Source organism: Cucumis melo, chromosome 4 (assembly GCF_025177605.1).
Source record: "Cucumis melo cultivar AY chromosome 4, USDA_Cmelo_AY_1.0, whole genome shotgun sequence".
Classification (NCBI taxonomy): Eukaryota; Viridiplantae; Streptophyta; class Magnoliopsida; order Cucurbitales; family Cucurbitaceae; genus Cucumis; species Cucumis melo.
This window is the reverse complement of record NC_066860.1, coordinates 15,029,397-15,054,476: the sequence shown is the minus strand read 5'-3', so window position 1 is coordinate 15,054,476 and position 25,080 is coordinate 15,029,397. Positions and strand designations below refer to the sequence as shown.

At 33.8% G+C, this 25,080-nt stretch overlaps 1 pseudogene; it reads left to right on the top strand.

Moving 5' to 3' along the window:
* Nucleotides 1-17,150: 17,150 nt before the first annotated feature.
* LOC103493427 (uncharacterized) lies at nucleotides 17,151-24,260 on the top strand (annotated as a pseudogene).
* The last annotated feature ends 820 nt before the right edge of the window (nucleotides 24,261-25,080 follow it).

Genomic DNA, 25,080 nt, shown 5'->3' with positions numbered 1-25,080 from the left:
GAGTGACAGATTACAGTGACACATTTAAAGTGTCAATGTAAGGGTATTAATGACAATATATTTGTGTCAAGGCATAGATAACGGTGACATATTTAAAGCGTCAATATAAGGTTATTAATGACAATAAATTCGTGTCGAGTAATAGATAACGGTGACACATTCAAAACGTCAATCTAAGAGTATTAATGACAATATATTAGTGTCAAGGTATAGATAACGGTGACACATGATTTGCGTCAATATAAGGGTATTGACGACGATATATTGGTGTCGAGTTATAGATAACGATGACATATTTATTGCGTCAAGGTAAAGGTATTAATGACACAATTTTGGTGTCATCTAAGCATATTTAATGACACATTTTTCAAAGTGTCGTTAAATAGCCTTTATTGACATTGGCTTCAATAACGCGAAAATTGTGTCGTTGGAAGTCTTTATGATGCAAAACTTGCGTCGTTAAAACCCATATTTGTAGTAGTGTTGGTACGTATTTAGCACCACTCATCGAGGATTTAAAACTCTTATGGGAAAGTGGTGTTGAATGTTATGATGCTAATCAAGAACAAATATTCAATTTAAGGGCTGTTTTGTTATGGACAATAAATGATTTTCCTGCATATGGAAATCTTAGTGGATTTAGTGTGAAAGGGTATAAGGCATGCCCAATTTGTGGAGATAATACATCCGCTATAAAACTAAAATATGGAAAGAAAATGACATACCTTGGACATCGAAGATTTCTAGCACGCAACCATCCATACCGACGTAAAAAAAAGTCATTTAATGGTGAAAAGGAGCTTAAAACAATTTCAGAACCTTTGTCTGGAGAGGCTATATATTCAAGAATAAAAGACCTTGAATTTCCAAGAGGAAAGAAGAAGACAAAAAAACAACCTATAAAAGGAAGTACAAGGAGTTGTTGGAACAGAGTGTCTTTGTTTTTTTAGCTATCATATTGGAAAGATCTTCATGTTAGACATTTTCTAGATGTGATGCACATTGAAAAAAATATATGTATGAATATATTGGATACACTTCTTGATATTCCTGAAAAAAGTAAGGATGGCTTGAATGCTAGATGTGATTTAGTCCATTTGAAAATTCAACCAAAGCTTGCACCTATCAACGGTGAAAAAAAAATCTTCATTCCTTCTGCTTGTTATACTCTTACAAAGGAAGAAAAACGTTGTGTTCTGAAAACATTGTCAGAAGTAAAGGTATCAGAAGGTTATGTATCAGAAGGTTATTCTTCCAATGTTAAAAACCTTGTGTCAATGACTGATTTAAAACTTAATGGTTTAAAATCTCATGACTATCACGTGCTCTTACAACAATTATTTCCTATTGCAATAAGATCTGTACTACCAAAACATGTTCGGTATGCCATCACTCGGTTGTGTATATTTTTCAATCTGATATGTAATAAAGTCGTCGATGTGCAATAACTGGAAAAGTTGGAAGAAGATATTGTGGTGACTATGTGTTTGCTAGAGAAATACTTTCCTCCTTCATTTTTCACCATTATGATGCATCTCACTGTACACATTGTCAGAGAAGTCAAACTTTGTGGGCCTGTATATCTTAGATGGATGTATCCTTTCGAAAGATACATGAAAGTTCTAAAAAACTATGTGAGAAATAGACATCATCCAGAGGGTTGTATTGCAAAAAGTTATATAGTAGAAGAAGCTATTGAGTTTTGTTCAGACTTCTTATTTGGGGTTGATCCTGTTGGGCTACGCATTGATAGATTAGATGCATCTTTAGACAATTCAAGCTTTGGTAGACCATTATCTGCAGGAGTTTCCTTCAAACCTGAACAAGATCTTCTATACCAAACTCATCGGTATGTTTTGGCTAATACAATTGATGTGCAACCATATATAGAGTAAGTTAAAGTTTTAATTACCTTGTCTTCGGTTTTTTATTTAATTAATGACATAAATTTAACTATATATTACAATATTTCAATGTTCAAGTAAACACGTGGGGGTATTGCAATTGAAATACCCAAATAAGGTTCTTCATAAAAAATGGATTCAAGAAGAACACAATCGAACTTTCATATCTTGGTTAAGAGAAGAGGTAAAATTTTAAACTTACTGATATTTTTTTATGATGAATTTTGTAATTACGTTGAGGTACTTGTCTTGGTAGGTTGCATATGAGATTGGGATGTGAAATATTGAAATTTCAGATAACTTGAGATGGATTGCTCATGGCTCTCATCCTTTTGTCATTAAGTATAATAGTTATGCCATTAATGGATGTCGCTATCACACAGAGTCTTATGATAAGAATCGAAGTGTTCAAAATAGTGGAGTTAGTTTAGTGGCCAAAACAATGCAAGTCTCTAGTTCAAGATATATGGGAACTTAATTACAATACGTTCAATGTTGCAGTGTTTAGATGCGATTGGGTTGAGAACAATAATGGTATGAAGATTGATGACCTTGGTTTTGTCTTAGTTGATTTAAAAAGAATAGGTCATAAGTCTGATTCATTTTTAATGGCAACCCAAGCAAGACAAGTTTTTTACGTTGAAGATCCAAGTGATGCTAGATGGTCAATTGTGCTTACTCCACCACAGAGAGATTGTGAAGATCAATCAAATGACGATGAACTTGGAGATATCATGTTACATTGTCAAGGAGTACCTAGTGATATGCCAAATATCGATGGAGGTAACGATTTGGGTGAGAATATGTCAACATATGTACGATCAGACAGTGAAGGCATATGGATTCCTAAATAACACATTGTGGGTGGGTTTCTACTTATTATGTACGTAGATGCTATGTTTGGTTTGTATATGCCTAGTATGCCTAATATAATCTTCATCTTTCTTTGACAGGATATTCTCTTTACACATGGAGCCAATGATAGTAAGAGACGATCAAGACAAGGAGGTTGGTGGAGCTGAGATTGATGGATTAGTTGTTGGAGTGGTTGATGAACATGTAGAAAAACCTAAACAACAAAGAAAGCGGGGACCAATGATTATGTTTGATGTGACACGTGTTCGAAGCGAAGGTGAGAGAAAATTGGTTGAATACAACGAAGATGGCGTACCCACTAGAGAAAATGAGGCGAAGCTTAACTCCTTTATCGGGTCGTGTGTACACTACCACATCCCCATTATCTATGCTACATGGATAGATGTGCCTGCAGAATTGAAGGAAAAGATATATACCATAGTTGAGGTAAATTTAATTTTAGTAATTTTTGTACAAGTTTATTTAAATTGGTAATATGGTACTAACTGACCTTTAATCTCAGGCTGCATTTATAATCGACAGTAGATCTATGAAAAGCATTCTTAAGACTGCAAGAATAGCATTCTGTCAATTTAAGCATTGGTTGACGAAGAAGTATATCTTGCCTTTCAAGAATGAACCTGAACTCTTGAAACGACCACCATACATGTATTCTTATATTGACCAAAAACAGTGGGAAGAATTTGTTAGATTTAGACTATGTCCTCATTTTGAGGTATCATTGAATTTATTTATATTTTATGTATTAAATATTTGTTAAGAAACTTTATAAAACTTCAATACAATGTTATATTGTGTAGGACAAAAGAAAACTTCAACAAGAGAGACGAAAGAAGAATAAGTATAACCATATACTTTCAAGAAAAGGTTATGCTAATCTTCGAGAGGAATTGGTAAGAAATAGCTTCTTACTCAATGTATTGAATGTATATGTTGAAATGTAGAAAAATATACCTTCAGAAGAAAGTGAGCTTGACCGAGCTAGCATGTGGAAGAAGGCTCGTGTAGATAAGAAGGGACAATACGACAATGAAGATGTCCAAGAAGTTGTGAATCGTATAGTAAGACACATTACAATCTTACATTCTTTAAAGTTTTATAGTTTTATGAAATTAAATTATATTTTTGTGCATTTTTAGGATGAGATCTCCAAAGCTTGTGTTGATAAAGAGCCGTCTCCAAACGATGTTTTGACACAAGCTTTGGGTACACGAGAGAGTAGTGGACGTGTACTTGGAGTTGGCGGGTTTGTCACCCCAAGTACTTATTTTCACACAAAAAAACGCTCAAAGAAATGGAATGAAGAAATTGACAAGCTTAGTGAAGAGAATGAAAAGCTTTGTTTGAGAGTTTAAGAATTAGAGAATATTCACATATCAACACAATTTACACCGACATCTGCACATGGATCTTGCTCCAGACCAAGATTGGAATACGATATTCAATGTAAAAAAAGATGTGGAAAATGAGGTAGTTAAAGAGGAGGTGAATGTAGATGTGATTATTTTGAATGATCTACAAGAGGATGCTATAGAGGTAATTAGTTATGTTTTGGCACAACTTGATGCATGAGTTTCTATAAGTCTTATTAAGTTTATTAATGTTGGATTTATGTCTTTCTTAGGTTCGTAATGAAAAAGAAGTTGTATGTGAGTCCAATATCAAGATGCCACAACCTTTGAAGACAATACTCAGATTTGTTGAAAAGGTAATGGACAAAGATTCAGGAATTCATTACCAACTACCATTCTCGTTGTTTGGTATTGGTAGGAAGACGTGTGTTCTTCGAGAATATATTATTGATTTTTGTAACATGCGAGAAGTGAAGACTTTAACATTGGTTGCGTATATGGCGTAAGTACTCATTCATCCACTCCAATCTTTTTATATAAATACTTTGTTTATTGATTTCTCTATCTTTCTTAGGTATTTGCATTCACAAGATGAACTTTCAAATTACATCTTCGTTGATCCATCCCTTATATCTGTTGGACACAACACCCAAGAAGTTAGAGCTCGCAATCTTTGCAGTAGATTAATGGCTTCAAAACCAAACCAACTCGTTCTAGCTCCTTTCAATCCAGGGTAAGTAATTACTATACTAATCAATAAATTATGTGAAGACAATCTTGTGGTGGTGGTGGTGGTGGATGTGGTGGGGGGGGGGGGGGAGGGTTATGAAATTAAATTATATGAAAACAATCTACTTTATTCTTTCTATGTAGTGGTCACTAGGCACTTCTAGCTATTAACGCATACGATGAGACAATCTATTATCTTGACTCACTTCGAACAACATCAAGAGTAGATATTAGATATGTCACTGACACGTAAGTAAGCTTTCTTCATATATGATGTTTTCCATCTTAAAGTTTACTTCATTATAACATCTAGTTGTTTCTTGGTATTAGGGTTATTACTATCTTTCGATCTCAGAAGAATATTCAAACAAGTCGTAAACAACCAATATGGAAAACAATGAAGGTAAGTGTACACATATTTCTTGGCAATATGCATTATATTGGGTAGTATGTGAATGTTTATTGACAATATGCATTATATTGGATACTATGTAATTGTTTATTGGCAATATGAATACTATGTGGTTGTTTCTTGAAAATATGCATTATATTGGGTAGTATGTGATTGTTTCTTGACAATATGCACTATATTGGATACTATGTAATTGTTTCTTGGCAATATAAATACTATGTGGTTGTTTCTTGGAAATATGCATTATATTGGGTAGTATGTGGTTTTTTCTTGACAATATGCACTATATTGGATACTATGTAATTGTTTCTTGGCAATATGAATATTATGTGGTTGTTTCTTGGAAATATGCATTATATTGGGTAGTATGTGATTGTTTTTTCACAATATGCACTATTTTGGATACTATGTAACTGTTTTTTTGGCAATATGAATACTATGTGGTTGTTTCTTGGAAATATGCATTATATTGGGTACTATGTATTTACAGTGTCCTTTGCAAGTTGGAGTAGTTGAATGTGGATACTATGTGATGAGATACATGAGAGATATAATCACCAATGGGAGCATAGTAGTCACAGATTTGGTAAGTTGTGTTTAAATGATTGTTTGAATTATTTTATAAATTAAATTCAACTAATCAAAGTATTAACTTCAATATTTTGGGTTTCATATCAAATTGATACTAGGACCTCATACAGTCAACTCGAGTTGGACGAAGTACGAATGGAGCTTGCTGATTTTTTGGGTGGCCACATGTGAAATGGTCATAACTAAGTTCTTTTTGGGTTAGATAGACAAATTTTGTTGATACTGGATATATGTGAACTAGTTTTATTATTATTTTGTTGATACTGAATATAGGTGAACTAGTTTTGTTGATATTTTGTTGATAGTGGGATATAGGTGAACTAGTTTTGATATGGTAACGACACCTTTAGACTACATATATATTTTGTTTATATATCGACACATTGATGGAAAGTTTAGGCTATTGTTAGAAGTTTGGGCTACACACACACACACACACACACACACATATAGATATATGTTGTAATTAACTATGTAATCACCAACTTATATATGTGGTTTATTGATATATCTATGCAATTTCTTTGATGAAAAGTTTGATTTGATTTCAAATTTTTAATTGATGTGTATTTTAATATTGTTGGACTTCAAAACAGGTGAATGATAAAATATATGGATATTTCAAAATATATAATTTTTTATTTGAACAAACCTTATATACTTGATACCTATAAACTAGCAAATATAATTTCACTGGACGTGTAAAACATGTCAAAAATAAAACCCCATTATTCTTGACACAAGATTATTTGACGCATAAACACTGTCAAGTATAAATCCATAATTGACGTGTTTTAAATGTCAAGTATAATTATACTTGACACTTCGAAACTGTAAAAAATAAACCCCTTATTCTTGACACTAGATTAGTTGACGCATAAAAACGGTCAAGTATAAATAGTACTTGACATTGAAAAAGCGTCAAGTAAACCTTCCTTATTCTTGACACGGGATTAGTTGAAATATTGAAAAGCGTTAAGTAAACCAATACTTGACAGTTAAAGAGCGTCAATTAACCACAGTTTTGTAGTAGTGGACCACTTTTTGTTTGGTTGAAGACCACAAAATCAAGTTCTGACTAAGAAGCAGACAAAAGCAACTGGTACTATGACGATGATCATCCGGACAATTATTAGCTAGCCCAATCCACATCCGTATAACACATTAAGGAGAGATGATCAAACTTTGAAAAAGAATTAAAAGATATAGTACTAAAGATATCGTACGAAAGTAGGAGCATGAAGGAACGTACATACTTTGTTAACTAAGAAACTTAAATCAGGTCGGGTTAAAGTATAATAATGAAGCGCCCTCACAATATTCCTGTATTTAGTAGCATCAGCCAGAAGATCGCCATCTTTTATAAACAAAGATATAAAGGCATTCATAGAAGTACCAAAAGGCTTACAATCAAACATAGGTATGATCGGCACGCTTCAAAAGATTAACACAATACTTAGTCTGTGACAAATGCATCAAAGGAGAGTTTCTATGAATCTGTATGGCTAAAAAGATATGGAAAATCTCCAAGATCCTTTAGCGTAAAGAGAGAATTCAATAAGGAAACAATCTATCGTATAACACTAGGTTCATTGTCGGTCGTAACTAGTAGAGAAAGCAAAACTTGGGAAAATCTCACCAATAGCTGTGAGTTTCTTTATTTTCTGTAGTGATTTATTTACATCAACCAAACTTGAAATATATAGATTCTTGGTAGGGGCTTAGCTAGCTAATAACTTTCTAACATACTAACTAATAGTTGTACAACAGAAATTTAACAATCTAACAGTTTAACAATTGTATAGTAACTATAGAATTTCAGCAGTCTTTATTTGTTAATAATCCCCCTCAAGTTGGACGATGGATGTCTTTCATTCCCAACTTGGATATAAGCTTATTTAAAGTAAATGAACGTAGTGCTTTAGTAAACATATAAGCTAGTTGTAGGCTAGTTTGATAGGTAAAATATTTAGAAATCCTTCAACTATTTTGTCTCGAAAAAATTTGCAATCAATTTTTATGTGTTTTTTTCGTTCATGGAATGTTGGATTAGAAGCAATAGCAATGGCTGCCTGATTGTCACAAAAGACAGTGGTTGGCATTAAGGTCTTTACTTTAAGATCAGTAAGGAGTTGTGTGATCCATACTAGCTCCCTAGTGACTGTTGCCAAGGCTTTATATTCAGCTTCTGTAGAGGATCTTGAGATAGTTGCTTGTTTCTAGGATTTCCAAGAGATTATAGAATCACCTAGGAAAATATAGAATCATGTGACTGATCTTCTAGTGTCAATGCACGATCCCCAATCGACATCAACAAAGGCTTTTTAGATGAAATGAATTGATAGGTTTTATTAAGACACCTTGTCCTAGGGAGCCCTTAAGGTACTTCAATAGATGATGAGCAACATCTATGTGGTTTTTAGTAGGTTTTTTCAGGAGTTGGCTTATGCGATGGACAGTGAAGCAAATATCAGGTTTTGATATTTGTAAGTATATTAGTCTACCAATTAGTCTTCTATAGCAAGTGGCATTTTCCTCAGGTAGTTGTTCTCCTTCAGATTTACATCACTTCAGATTAGGGTCCATTGGTGCTGGAACTGGTTTAGAATCAAGAAATCCAGTATCTTCTAGGATTTGAAGGCAATATTTTCTTTGAGAGAGCATAAGTCCTTGTTGAGACCTTGATAACTCCAAACCCAAGACATATTTTGCTTGCCCTAGATCCTTTAATTTGAAGTGTGCCTTCAGCGTATCTTTGACTGTGTTGATACTTGAGGAGACGATCCTGTCAGTAATATGTCATCAACATATACTAATAATACTACAAAGGTGCTTTCGTTTCCCTGACTAAATAAGGAGTAATCTGCCTTGGATTGAATAAAGCCATGTGAGGATAATGCTACTGCAAATTTTAGGAACCATTGCCTTGATGCTTGTTTAAGACCATAAATGGACTAATTTAGTTTGCAGGCCAATTTCTCTCATTTTCTTGGTACTTGAGAGGTTTGATAACCCAATGGTAGGGTCATGTGCACTTCCTCAAATAAGTCTCCATTGAGGAAGGCATTGTTTATGTACATTTAGCTTATGGACCAGTTATAAGATGTAACAAGGGCTAAGAATATTTGCACAATGCTTATTTTTGCCACTAAAGAGAAGGTGTCTGAAAAATCTATTCCTTTTTCTTGGTTATACCCTTTTGCTACAACTCTGGCCTTGTATCTATCAATGGTACCAATCGGTTTGCACTTTATCTTATATACCCATTTACTACCAATGATGTGATGATCTTTAGGAAGAGATACAATGGTCCATGTCTTGGTTCTTTCCATAGCTTCTATTTATTCGGTCAAGGCTTTTCTCCAAGTTTGATGTTTCACAGCTTGGTGATAGTATGTAGGTTTCATAAGTGGAAGTAACATTGAACATATAGTTTTTATGGTTTTGGGAGTAGGCATTATAGGATAGGTATTGATTAAGGGGAAAGGGAGTTGAGTTTTGGGAGGTAAGGTTATAATGGAAGTCTTTTAGATAAGAGGGTGGATGGTGTGTCCGAGAGGATTTTCTGGTCATGGTGGGAATTGGTGCTTGATTAGTGTTACTGGTTTCTTCTGAGTACTGGTTTCTTCTGAGTTACTGATATATGGTTTTGATCATCAACACCGTGGCTTTCTTCAAGGGCATCCTCTGTCATAGGTCTTGCATCAGTAAACGAATTGGTGATAGCTTTCTTTCATAGGTAGTCAAATAAGGGGCATGATATGACGAATTGCTCAAGGAATTCATGGGAAATGGGAATATCCTTTTCTTTGATAGAGAAACAATTCTTCAAAGAATAGGACATCCCTAAAAATGAAAAATTTTCTCTTGGCAATGTCATATAGTTTATAGCCTTTTACGCTTGGTGGGAAGCTCATGAAAACACAAGGTTGTGCTCTAGGATCAAATTTAGACCTATTTACTGAGGGAGTAGAGGCATAGGCAAGGCATCCAAAGGTTTTGATGATGTTGTAATATGCTTCTTTCTTGAACAAGGTAGCAAAGAGAGTGCTATTTGACAATAATACCATAGGTGTTTTGTTGATCAAATATGCAGCAGTTAGAACACATTCTCCCCAAAAGTTGGGAGGAGCTTTTGGATAGAAACATTAAAGCTCTTGCCACGTTAAAAAGGTGTTGATGCTTTCTCTCTACTATTGAGTTTTGGTGAGGAGTGTAGGCACATGAAAACTGGTGAGTTGTTCTTGTTTTAGCAAAAAAATTCCTAAAATTCAACTCTAGAGCATTGTTAGATTGAAAGATCTTAATAACTTTTGAAAATTGAGTTTCAATTAGCTTAAAAAAAATCTAGGAATGACTTGTAGGATGTCACTCTTATGTTTTAGAAGATATATCCAAGTATATCTATATTTATCATCAACAATGGTAGCAAAATATGAATGGCCAACATGTGTTAGAGTTTTAAAGGGATCTCATATATTACAATGCACAAGATCAAATGTGTTTTCAGCAGTATTATTCAATGCAGGAAAAGAGAGACGTTTTTGCTTAACCAAGGGACAAATGTGACATATTTCTTTATGGTTTGTAAAGTTAGAAATTTCTATCATTTTAGCTAATTCCTTTATTCTGCTGATAGAGGGGTGTCTCATCCGTTTATGCCATATAGAAGCTGAGGCTTTACACATTAGTGTAGTATGATGAATGCAATTTACTCTTTCATTCTTCATTCTGAGTAGGTAGAGTTCGTTAGTTAATTCAACTTTCCTAATCATTTTTTAAAGCCACTTGTCCTGAATAAGACAATTAGAATCAAAAAATGATATAGCAAATTTCTTATCCTTGAGGACTGTACTTACTGACTACAGGTTGTATTTGAAGCCAGGGATATAAAGTACATCTTTTATGACTAGATCATTGATATGAAAATATCTCCTATATGCTCAACCTTTATATAGGTTTTAGTGGGTAGGGTAATGTACATGTTTTGAGTGCTATGGAGATTTGTGAACATAGATTTGTTGTGGCAAATGTATGAAGAGGCATCAGAATCAATAATCCATATTAAGTTATCTGTGTAGTCTCATTTTCGAAATTTTCACCATTTTGAGGTGCGTTAAGATGAGTCTAAAACATGTCTAGAAGTTGTGTATATTGGTCACTATTAAGACTAGCAAAAAATGCAGATTGATTGCTCTTAGAAATTTTTGTCCCTTTTTCATTTGTATGGTTCTGCCTCTGATGAACAAAATTGTTGCTGTTGACAAGTCTATGTCCAGGTGGGTAGCCATGTAGTCTGTAGCATTTGTCAACAGTATGCTCTTTATTGCCACAATTGGAGCATATAGGTCTTGTATCTTTCTTCTTAGATTTATCTTAGCTGAATCTTCTTTTAGAATTAGTCATCAATGTGATACTTTCAATGGATGGTGAAGACTGAATAGATCTTTGTCTTTCTTCTTGGATGATGAGGGAAAAACTCTGTTTATAGGAGGTAAAGGATCAATTAATAAGATTTGGGCTCTAATCTATGAATAGGACTCATTTAACCCCATAAGCAAGGTCATTATAAATTGGGACTCTTGCAAATATGACAATTATAGTATCATAAATTAGGCCCATAGCACATCATTTTTACATTTGAAAAAATAGCAAAATTGAAGCTTAGCTTACATTTTAAAAATACGAAATTACAAAGCTACCCTTCAATCAGTTCACATTTTTTTCTTTAACTTTTCATCTTTCCAATATATACGGTTGATACACCAATATATACCGTTGATACACAAATATATACCGTTGATACACTTGATTTGTTTTGATGTACTGCTCATACACTTTTTTTTACTCTAATACTTCACTGATACATATTATTCGTTTGAAACACTTGATATGTTTTTGATACACTTCTCAATTGTTGATACACTCAATCAATTAAATACACTTTGTAGATACCATATTTTGGCCATTTATTTTTTACATTTACTTTACTTTATTTTATTTATTTATTTTTATTAAATTAAGTTGATTTGAATTTGAATTTATTTAAAAAAAAGGAAAAGAAAACAGTAATTATGAAATTTGTCCTGTTTTCTCTCAACCACTTAGTCCTACAATTTTCCCTCTCCCTCTCCACGATCCTCCCTCCCCACGATCCTCCCTCTTCACGATTCTTCCCATTTTCCCACTATCACAAACACGATTCTCATGATCTTGCAATCTTAAAAAAAAAGCTACCATCTCAGTGCCCTATAAAAAACAGAGAAAAAAAGAGAAGGGGAGATTTCTTTATTACTAGAAGGAGAGATTAGTTAAAAGGGGAAAAGCAAAAAAAAAAAAAAAAAAACTATTCAGCCAAGGTAAGTTTTTTTTAGATTGTTCTTCCATTCTTCAAATTTAATTTTTTTTTAATTCGTTAAATTGATTTTGTTCCTTCATCAAATTTTGCCTAGGCTGTACTGTGTTTATTTTTTTTTAGGTTTAGGGTGTTTTAATTTTGTTAGGTTTAGACCAATTGAGTCTATTTCTCATTAGCCTCTGTTTCGTATTTTAATTTTGTTGGGTTAAACAAATTGGATATTGTTGCATCAAATTTTGCCTAGGCTGTACTGGGTTTAATTCTTTTTTTTAGGTTTAGGGTGTTTTAATTTTGTTAAGTTTAGACCAATCGAATCTATTTTTCTTTAAATTATGGCTCTTTAGGTTAAACCAATTGAATACCAATAGAATAGTGTTATATCAAATTTGTCATTGTGTTTAATTTTGTTAGGAATACTATCACATCAAATCTCCTTGTGTGCTTTAATTTTGTTAGGTTTAGGTCATTTGAAAATTGTTACATCAAATTACCTATGCTTTAAATTTGATTTAAAGTAAGCGATTTGATTAAAATTTGTTAAATGTAGGGTTTAATTTGGTTGTTTTTACTGTTTATTAAAGTATGTTTGATATTGATTGATTAGATTGGTTGAATGGCAGAGTACTTATTTCAACACTGTATATTATTTACTTTCAAAATATTATTTCTCAAACATTATATATTTCTAATGTAGTATATTATTTCCAATATTTTATTTTTGAATATGTAGATATTATCTCCAACTTGTATTATTTGGCAACATATATTGTTGGTTGTATTATTTGTCATATTTGCCAACTATTTTATACTATATTATTTGTCATATTTGCCAACTATTTTATACTGTATTATTTGTCATATTTGCCAACTATTTTATACTGTATTATTTATGGGAAAGAGTAATGTTCATTTATGGATTTTATGGTTAAAATTCCATAAATACATGAAATTTCTCAATTTTTAAAAGTTAATAAAATTATTTTTAAACAAAGTATATCTAACAATTTTATATTTTAGAATGGGAGTGAGTAGTGTTTTCTTTAGAATTCATTAATTCTTTAGATACATGAAATTTTCCATTAAAGGTCTATGATGGAGATCAAAATATCAAAGTTTGATATTTTAATATTCTTAAGGTAAATAAAAAAATCTTTTTAAATAAAAATTAAATTCTATTTTCCTAATGGCTCTCATGCCACCCATATAATCATCAATTCAGACTTAGTTTTTTTAGTTATGAATTGATAACCATGTGACATTTAAAAAATATCAAACAAAAAACTTTGTTTTGTGAACCTCGTTAATTTAGTTTAAAAGATAAATTTTGGTAATCATTTTTATGGGTGTTGTAGGGTGCTAATACCTACCATACACACAACTGACTCCCGAACCTTAAATATGAATTTACGTAGATCAATTTTTTTTGTGGTGACCAATCACACCTTAATATGATTGGTGGCGACTCCAAACCTTTTAAATATTAAAGATTAAATGATAAGGGATGTCGGCCGCTCCGCGTCGCGATCACGTCGCGACAGCTTGGCGACTCCACTGGGGAATTTTGAATAATGTGTAAGCGAGTCGAGCCGTTACATTTTTTTTTATCTTTTATTCTTATTCTATTATAATTCATTGGTTCACTTAATTATTTATTTATTTTTTGTATGAAATATTTGTACTATTTTATTGGTACATTTATTTTAAATTAGTCATCATGCATTTTACACACACTCACAAGCCCTTTACCGGGCTACAACCTTTTAGGATTAGAATTGAGGATGGAGTAGTTTTGACCTTCGAGGGGTTTCGACTCCCGTGCAGGCACATCAAAAGTCCTCACTCAGACTAATTCTTTTGTTATTTCTTGAAATAACATTGGAATAAATTTGAGGGCCTTTTTCTTCTAGAAGTTTAGATGATACCAACACCATGACATTATATTTTGACATATTTTTATCTAAAAGTTAAATTGTCCAAATAATTTTTATTTTTTCTAAACAAAGTTTTGCATTTTTCTAAAATTTTTAAATCATACATATTTCTTTGTTTTCAAAAAAAAAAAAAAAAAAAGAAAGAAAGGTCCAATCAAAATACTGATTTGTTAGGAAAAGCTTGATTTAAATAATTATTTATTATACATTCTTTAAAGGAGAGTAGTGTTTACCTTGTAAAGGTCCATGAAAACTGTTATATTTTCTAAAATTAAATAATTTTTTTTCAAAAAATAATAATAAGGAGAGTAGTGTTTACTTTCTTTACGACATTAAAGTGCATGAAAACCTTATTTACTTTTTCTTATTTCTTATTTTTTTTTCTTTTTTTAATTATTATTACTTTTTACTTTTTACTTTTTAATTTAATTTATTTTTTATTTTATTAGTTTTATTAGTTTTATTTTTATTGTTTTTGTTTTATTATATCCTATTTTATTTTGTGCAAAGTGAAGTGACAATTTTTGTTTGTTTTTCCCTTTGTCATAATTGTGCAAAACAGTCTTGAAACACCAAGATGTCCAATATGTCGATGCATTCATCTTTTGAGTCTAAGTTTCATGAGCCAAGTGATGTTCTTAAATGGGCTTAAGAGATGCAACAAAAATTTGGGGACGGTATAAACAATTCTTCCCAAATATCAGTACTATCCAAGTGCCAACTCTCTTTTACACAAAATGATGTAGCGAACCTAAAGATGATCTGGGAAGCATTGACACCTCAGCGTAGATTCATGTTCTCGAAGAAGTATGGACATATAGCAGAGTTGATGTAAATACCAGTGAATTATTTTTCCTTAAGAGCCATAATTAATTTTTGGGATCCAGCATATGGTTGTTTCACGTTTGGGTCATGTGAACCCTAAACCCTAAACCCTGAAAAAGAAAGAGAAATTGTTTATTTCTTTAACCCTAAGCAAACAACAAAAAGGACCTTGTCAAAGTTTTTAGAAACCGTCAATGCCACAGAAATTCAAAAGTATATAAAAGTTAAGGGTGGAGAAGAGAATGTGCCCTTTGATATCTAATAAAGATGACGCAAACATACATTGATGAAGACAAAGGTCTTACACTCTTGGCATTGTGCATTTACGGAGCGGTGATTTTTCCTAAAGCAGAGGGTTATGTTGATGGGAAAGTGATCAAATTGTTTTTTGAAATGGAACGAGGAGTCAATCATATTATACTTATACTGGTTGAAACTTTTCGATCTCTTAACTATTGTAGAAATAAAGGGGAAGGAAAATTGAATTGTTGTGTTCCTTTATTATATATTTGGATACACAGCCATATCAAATTTCCCGCAGAGTTTAGGTGTCTAAGGTTAGATTTCAGTAGCCCATGGAATTTAATGCGCAACACAATCAGTGAGTTTGGTATGGCAGTTTGGGATCCAACATATCCAAGGAAGGAGGCTTGGTTGTCTTTCTTTGCAAAACGGACTTTTGAAAATGTCATATGGAAGGCCCAATGGATGCCTTTAAAGACAGTGATATATAGATGCAGGGATTTTTACAGTGTGCCTTTGTTGGGACCATGAGGAGGTGTTAACTATACACCATTGTTAGTTTTGTGTCAGGTGTAGCTCAAACAGTTTATACCACCAACTCATAATCTGCAAGAGTAATTTTTCATACGATCCTGAAGATTGTCAAGGGAAAAAACGTCAAGCAGTATGCGCATGGAAATCTATAAGAAAGATAAAAGACAAAGGACATTACGAAGGAGTTACTAGTGGGTACGAGGCATGACAGGCAAACAGAAGGAAGAATATAATAGATATCTCAAGGGAGGTAGTTGAAAGGGGAAAAGAGACAAGCTTCGAACAACCAAATCAGTGGATTGAGAAGAGCATAGAACTAGAAGAGAAAAATCGACTGTTAGAGCAAGAGAACGAGAAACTTCGTAAAGAGACAAGTCAATGGATGGATCATGCGACTTATTTGCAGAACGAACTCGAAAAGACTAAGAGTTTCTTAAAAAATCAAGATAAGTTAGAAAAGGATCTTGAAACTTTAGATAAGGAGATGAGGCGAATGAATAAAGCAAATAGAAGCTTGAAAAATGAGAAGACAACATTACAAGCAACAGTGGGGTCGCAAGATGAATATATTAAAGATTTAGAAAATGGGAAGGAATATTTTCTCGAGCTTGTCAATGATTTGAATACATCAATTGGAAAACGAGAAACACAAATAATGGATTTGGAAGCACAAAATCATTCTTTGCATCAAACTGTTGATAGCCTACATCTGAAGATGGTCGAGCGCTCTAAAGAGTATGAGATACTGATAAATTATGTTGATTCCTTACACTATCAACTTACTGCATTTCAAAATTCAAGTAAGAGGATACACAAGAATATGAGTCATTGAATACAGATTACGTGCAAATGAAGGTTGATTATGATCTGTAAACGAGAGATTTCCAAGTGCTAGTGGAACATGTAGATCAGACAATCAAATTTCTCAGAATGGTGTCCAAAAGAGCAAATGGTTTTGCAGAATGGGCAGCTGATTTGAGAGTTAATTTTTTCTCAATGCAACCTCATGCAGATGATCTAAATAGATTCTTGAAGATGATATGCAGAGAACTGAGACATTTTGAGCGTTTTCATTCATTGTTCATTTCACTATTGACAATAGGAGTGATGTTCATTACGTTTTGTTTGTTTCTAGTTTCAGTTTGATTTCCTTTATTTTGTCAAACTTACATTATGTTTGTTTGATTAATTTTATTATTGTTGTTTGAATTTTATATATACTAAGATTTGCTTCTCTCTCTCTCTCTCTCTCTCTCTCTCTCTCTTTCCCCTCTTCTCTTTTACTTCAATTTTTTATTTTTTATTTTTATTCTATTTTATTTAAAAAAAAAGGAAAATATAGCTCGTCCTACTCCAATTCGTCATCCTTACAATACTAGGTATAAAAGCTGAATCATGGAAGAAAAAGATAAGGACATGGATAAAATGAGACAAGAGATTAATAATCTTGGGGAACAACTTTCAAAAATACTGGAATTGCTTTCAATGGGGAAAGGAAAAGTCGTTGTAGATACAATACAATCAAGCAATCCAATTCAAGACACAGATGATCCAATTTTTCCTCCAGGATTCACTCCATACCACATGAATGTTCCGCAGTCTCAAACCATTCAACACTATGTTCCTACGAATCCGCTGTATGTTGTTCCACCCATTGTCCCAGGTATAGAACATTTGGAAACTCAGGCTAAAATTCAAGATATGGGACAAAACGAGAACACTCCGGCTAAGCAAAAGTTAGATGTTTTGGAAGAAAGGTTGCGAGCAATTGAAGGAACTGAAGTCTATGGAAATATAGATGCAACACAATTGTGCTTGGTGTCAGGCTTGATCATTCCAGCAAATTTTAAAGTTCTTGAATTCGATAAATATGTTGGATCAACGTGTCCAAGGAGTCATCTTATAATGTACTGCAGAAAGATGGCGGCGCATATTAATAATGATAAATTGCTAGTCCATTGCTTCCAGGATAGCTTGACTGGTCCAGCTAGTCGATGGTATATTCAATTAGATAATGCACACATTCACGTTTGGAAGGACTTAGCTGATGCATTTCTAAAGCAATACAAACACAGCATTGATATGGCCCCAGACCGTTTAGACTTGCAACAGATGGAGAAGAAGAGTTCGGAAAGCTTCAAAGAATATTCTCAACGATGGAGAGATATGGCTGTCGAGGTTCAACCACCGTTAACAAACAAAGAAATGACATCTATGTTTATGAATACCTTGCGGGCTCCATTCTATGAGCGAGTGATTGGTAATGCATCAACAAATTTTTCTGATATTATCGTTATTGGCGAAAGAATTGAATATGGGATAAAACACGGGAGGTTAGTAAAGGCTACAACTGAATATGGTGGAATAAAGAAAGGAACAATATCCAAGAAGAAAGAAGGAGAGATTCATGCAATTGGTTTTCCTAATTTAGGGAAGCATAAATCAATTTTTGGTTAGAGAAAATATGATCAAAACTTTCCGTCATATATAAGCAATGTCTCTCATATCCCTTATAATAGCTATGTACCAGCCCATACCATCTCTGAAGCTCCAAAACCCGTTAACTCAAATTCTCCTCGACCATTTGTACAGGGTCAAGGTAGCAAAACCAATTCAGATACATGGTGGTTTGATCCGATTCCCATGACTTATACAGAGCTTTTACCTAAACTAATTCAAAATCGACAGTTAGCTCCTATTCCAATGATTCCTATACAACCTTCTTACCCGAAATGGTATGATTTAAATGCTCGATGTGATTATCACGCTGAAGGAATGGGACACTCAACTGAAAATTGTTTGGCTTTGAAAAGAAAGGTGCAATATCTAATTAATGCTGGATGTTTGAGCTTCAAAAAATCTGGTGAGAAGCTGAATGTCAATGAAAATCCACTGCCTGATCATGAAAATCCAAAAGTGAACGCTGTGGATAGCCTTGTTGAAAAGTGAAAAAATGAAGTCCATGAGATAGTGATGCCTATGGAAGCACTTTTTGAAGGTCTTTTTGAAGCAGGATATGTTAGTTATGAATATCTAGACCCTAACATAAGATATGAAGGGTATGATGAAAGCAGACATTGTATATTCCATCAAGGAGTTGCAGGCCACGTTGTCCAACAATACCAAAAATTTAGATCCAAAGTACAACAACTTATGGATTCAAAGATACTCACGGTATATAGAGGACAAGGAAAAGACGAGATGAAAGACAGTAAAATATGTGCTTTAATGGATGAAGTTTCAGAAAAGGAAGATTCCTTTTTACTAAGACCTTTGACAGTTTTTAATCAAGAAAGTCATAATGAGTCAACCAGCTTCTGCAATCCTAAAAAACTCATGATCCAAGTGTCGAGTCCTTTCAAATTTAAGGATCTAAAAGCAGTGCCATGACGGTATGATTGTCAGGTCATAACAGGTCCTTCAGTTGATAACATTACAGGAATCAGCGGGATAACCCGAAGTGGAAGATGCTACAAACCAGATAACTTAAAAGTCCCTTCAGATGGTCTAATACTGGAGCAAGGTAGGAAAAATGAGAAAAGAAATGTGAAAGAGCATTGCAAAGACCAAAATGTGAAGATGCCTATCATTGCAAAAGATATAGAATACAAAAAACTTGTCACGGATGAGGAAGCAAATGAATTCTTGAAAATAGTAAAACAAAGTGAGTATAAGATCATAGAGCAAATGCATCATACTCCAGCTCGAATTTCTTTATTATTGTCGTTTTTTAATTCAGAGCCTCACCGCAAAGTGTTATTAGATATTTTGAACAACGCACATGTCGGACATGACATTTCAGTGGAAAAGTTTAGTGAAATTATTGGAAACATTACATCTTCAAATTCCATAGTCTTCATAGATGACGAAATTCCTCCTGAAGGCTTAGGCCATACAAAAGCACTGCATATTCAAGTGAAGTGCAAAGACTACGTCATTGCAAGAGTTTTAGTGGATAACGGATCAGCTCTCAATATAATGCCTAAATCTACACCATTGAAACTTCTTGTGGATATGTCACACATAAAATCAAGTACTATGGTTGTGAAAGCTTTCGATGGGTCACGCAGATAAGTAATGGGTGACATTGAACTACCAGTTAAAATTGACCCATGTATTTTCAACATAGTCTTTCAAGTTATGGAGATAACACCCATGTACAGTTTTTTATTATGAGGTCCTTGGATTCACTCCCCAAGAGTGCTGTCGTCCACATTGCATCAAAAATTGAAATTTATTGTTGGGAGTAAGTTGATTTGCGTGATGGGAGAGGAAGATTTCTTAATAACAAAGCCAGTCTCAACCCTATATGTTGAAGCGACGGAAGAAGCATTAGAGTGTTCTTTTTGCTCTTTTGAAATTGCTCATGCAACTATGATGGAAGCAACTGTAGATGAAGTGATAAAGCCACACAAGTCTAAAGTTGAAGTTATGACCACTAGGATAATGGGAGGTGGAGGATATTATTTGAATCAAAACTTAGAGACACTTCTAAAAATACCGAGCAATGATGGGAGGTTTGGTTTGGGCTATAAGCCATCCATATATGACAAGATTAGGCTTCAGGAGGAAAAGAAGAAAAAGCGTTTGGCAAAGTTGGAGATGAGGGAGTTTGATCCAAGTATAAAACTTATACCAGAATTATATGATATTTTCAAGAGTGCTGGTATAAGTTATTCATCACACAACTCTGATTTGAAGGATGATTTGTTAACGAAGATGGAAAGTTTATCAGTTGCAGCAGTGGCACAAGAAGCATCATTTGAAGGCAACACAGTTTATGCATGTCCGTCTGATTTTGAGCTTAACAATTGGGATAATGTAGATTACCTACATTTTCAAGAGATTTTCAAGAGTAATGATTAATCTTTTATTTGATTAAATTTTTTATTTTTCAAATGGCTCTATCCAAGGCCATAGTATTTATTTACTTTACAACATTAATCTACTGCTTTCTTGTTATTTAATGAAATTTCCACATTTCCATTTCATTCATTCTAATTTTTTCTTCCTTTTGCTTTCTTTCCTGCATTTGCAAATTAAACACAAAAGTCTAAACCCTTTCATAGACAATATTCATAAGAATGAAGATGTTAGTGATTCCAGTTCCACCCTTGATGCCTTAATATACACTATGGAATCTGACAAGGAAAGTGACTTTGAAGATGATGTGGGAATATCCTCAAAATTGTTTAGAATGGTAGAAGAAGAAGATGAGGTTCTTGGTCCTCACCAAGAACTAGTTGAAGCAATCAATTTGGGTTCTCAAGAGAAGTCAAAAGAGGTAAAAATTGGCACATCATTGACCAGTGAATCACGAAAAAACTGATCAATTTGTTACGTGAGTATTCAGATATTTTTGCTTGGAGTTATCAGGATATGCCAGGATTAAGTACGGATATTGTAGTACACCGAGTTCCTTTAAAATGAGAATGCAACCCAGTGAGACAAAAGCTACGTAAAATGAAACCTAATGGACTGATTAAAATAAAGGAGGAAGTACAGAAGCAAATTGAAGCAGGATTCCTCACAGTCTCCAAATATCCTGAATGGGTGGAAAACATTGTTCCAGTGTTCAAAAAAGACGGAAAAGTGAGAATGTGTGTGCATTATAGAGATTTAAATCGAGCCAGTCCAAAAGATAACTTCCCTTTACCTCATATCGACATGTTGGTTGATAACACTGCAGGATACTCAACTTTCTCCTTCATGGATGGTTTTTCAGGATATAATCAGATCAAAATGGCTGAAGAAGCTAGAGAAAAAACGACATTCATTACCCTTTGGGAAACATTCTGCCACAAAGTAATACCTTTTGGTTTGAAAAATGATGGGGCAACGTATCAGCGAGCAATGGTTACACTTTTTCATGATATGATGCATAAAGAAATAGAGGTGTATGTTGATGATATGATCGCAAAATCCAAGGCAGATGAAGATCATACAACCACACTCCAAAAATTATTTGATCGGTTGAGAAAATATCAATTGAAATTAAATCCATCCAAATGTACATTTGGGGCAACTTCGGGAAAGCTACTGGGATTCATCGTCAGCGAAGAAGGGATCAAAGTAGACCCAGATAAAGTAAGGGCTATCATGAAAATGCCATCCCCTAAAACAGAAAAAGAAATTCGAGGTTTTTTGGGAAGATTGAATTACATATCCAGATTTATCTCACATTTAACACCAACATGTGAACCAATCTTCAAGCTCTTACGTAAAAACAACCCAGGAAAATGGAATGAGGATTGTGAAGAAGCTTTTAACAAAATTAAGTAGTATTTGCAGAGCCCACCAGTACTGATAACTCCAATTCCAGGGCGATCGTTAATCTTGTATTTAACAGTATTAGAAAGTTCCATGGGTGGTGTTCTAGGACAACATGATTTATCATGGAAGAAGGAGCATGTCATTTATTATTTGAGCAAAAAGTTTACCGATTATGAATCTAGATACTCAATGTTAGAGCGAACTTGTTGTGCTTTGGTATGGACCGCTCATCGTTTGAGGTAATATATGTTATACCACACGACATGTCTTATTTCAAAAATGGATCCAATAAAATACATTTTTTAGAAACCGTCATTATATGGAAGGATTGCAAAATGGCAAGTTTTGTTGTTAAAGTACGATATTGTTTATGTTACTAAAAAACAATAAAGGGAAGCGCAGTTGCTGATCATTTAGCTGCTCAACCAGTAGCAGATTACGAACCTATGAGGATTGATTTCTCAGATGAAAACATATTTCTAGTTAAAAAGAATGCTAGAGATCATGAGACATGGACTATGCTTTTTGATGGTGCCTCAAATGAGTTGGGACATGGGATTGGAGTTGTGCTAATTTCTCCTTAAGGAAATGTTTTCCTCCTAACAGCCAAGTTATGTTTTGAATGCACTCACAATATCGCTGAATATGAAGCTTGCATTATGGGACTTCAAGTAGCATGCAATATGAGTATTAAAAAGTTGAAAGTTTTGGGTGACTCGATGTTAGTGATACATCAAGTCAAGGAAGAATGGGAAACAAGAGATGCTAAATTGGTACCTTACAGCCAATACGTTACAAAATTGTCTCAAAATTTTGAGAAGATTTCATTTGACCATGTTCCTAGGGAAGACAATCGAATGGCGGATGCATTAGCCACTCTAGCAGTGATGTTTGATTTAATCTTGAATTTGAACTTCATCCAATCCAAATTACAAAGCGAGATGTGCCAGCATATTGCATGAATGTTGGAAATGATAACAAGCCATGGTATTTTGACATTAAGCAATGCATAAAGTGTAGAGAATATCCATATGAAGCTTCAGAGAATGACAAACGCACAATAAGGAGGTTGGCCATGAACTTTTTCTTAAGTGGTGAAGTTCTTTATAAAAGAAACCACGATATGGTGCTCCTTCGGTGTGTTGATGAAGAGGAACCAAAACAAATTATGATAGACATTCATGAAGGAATATGTGGAACAAATGCTAATGGACATATGATGGCTAGACAAATACTTAGATCTGGTTATTATTGGACAACGATGGAATCAGACTGCATAAAATATGCAAGGGAATGTAAAAAGTGTCAAATTTATATGGATAAGATCCATGTAGCAGCATCTCCATTGCATATCTTGTCAGCACCATGACCATTTTCTTTATGGGGAATGGATGTTATTGGACCCATTGTTCCTAAAACCTCAAATAGCCATCGTTTTATTCTTGTGGCCATTGATTACTTCACTAAATGGATAGAGGCTGCATCTTATTGCAATGTTACAAGGAGAGTAGTGCTCAAGTTTATCAAGAAAGAGCTTATATGTCGTTATGGTCTCCCAGAAGGTATTATTACGGATAATGCCAAGAACCTTAATAACAAAATGATGGACGAACTTTGTGAGCAGTTCAAGATCAATCACCGAAATTCGACTCCATATCACCCAAAGATGAATGGGGCAATTGAGGCAGCTAACAAAAATATTAAAAGAATCATTGAGAAAATGACAATAACATACAAAGATTGGCATGAAATGCTACCGTTTGCGTTGCATGGATATCGCACATCAGTTCGTACTTCAACAGGAGCAACACCATTTTCTTTAGTTTATGGTATGGAAGCTGTTTTACCTTTAGAAGTTGAGATACCTTCATTGAGAGTTCTCATGGAAGCTAAGTTAGATGAAGCTGAATGGATACGAGGTCGTTATGAGCAGTTGAATTTCGTTGAAGAAAAACAGTTGGCAGCATTAAATCATGGGCAACTTTACCAAAGAAGACTAATGCGAGCATACAATAAGAAAGTGCATCCTCGAAGCTTTCGAGAGGAAGATTTGGTATTAAAAAGATTACTTTCGTTTCAAAAGGATCATCGAGGAAAATGGACTCCTAATTATGAAGGACCATTTGTAGTGAAAAAAGTTTTTTAGGAGGAGCTCTACTTTTGACTAATATGGATGGCGTTGAGTTAAAAAATCCTATGAATTCAGATTATGTTCGAAGATATTATGCATGAGGCCTTTTCTTAGAGGGTTTCATAATGTTGAAAGAAGTCAGGGGTATTTCTAGGAAACTTACATTTAGTTCTTAGAATGTTATTTCCAGATGTGTAAACTTTCTCTCACCCCTCTCTTCGTACTCCTATTCCAAGCATTGTTGTCACATTTTTTTTTTCCATTTCTTATTATATTTTTTGAACATATGTTTATTTGCCAACCTTTTCTTTTATCCTTTCTAAAAGATAGTAAACATTCATGATTCATTAGTCCATTATTCTTCATATTTTTAATTAGCAAGGATCCAGTACAACTTATTGTATTTGCAAACCAAGTAAAAGCTATGATTTTCTTTTGATAAGATTTAAGGAAATATAGGTGTCTACAAGTCCAGACAAATTTTGATATGATGGGAGTTATCGTAATTGGAAGTCTACATCTTAAAGGGATTCACGTTTTGTGATGTCGAAGGACTAAACAATATTGGATCTTTACAACATAGTGTAGTCATTCGCAGTTTTGATTCAAAGAGTGGCGAATTTGACAACTTAAAAAGCTTCAATGATATGTGTGTTTTATTCTATCCAGTAGCCATAGTGATCAATTGTTAATTTTGATGAATGGAGCAATGAGCTATTTATTTCTTTGAAAATGACAATATTTTATTTTCAAATTAAATCTTTAACAAGTCCAAAGCAAGACGAGTCCATTTTTTATCAAACCTAGTCCTAGAGCTATGGTTGATGTCTTTTCAAATTTGGTCAAATCGAGCCCAGATATGAAACTGAGGCCGAAGCCTGTCTATCAGGTCCTTTATTTATCAAACCTAGTCCTAGAGCT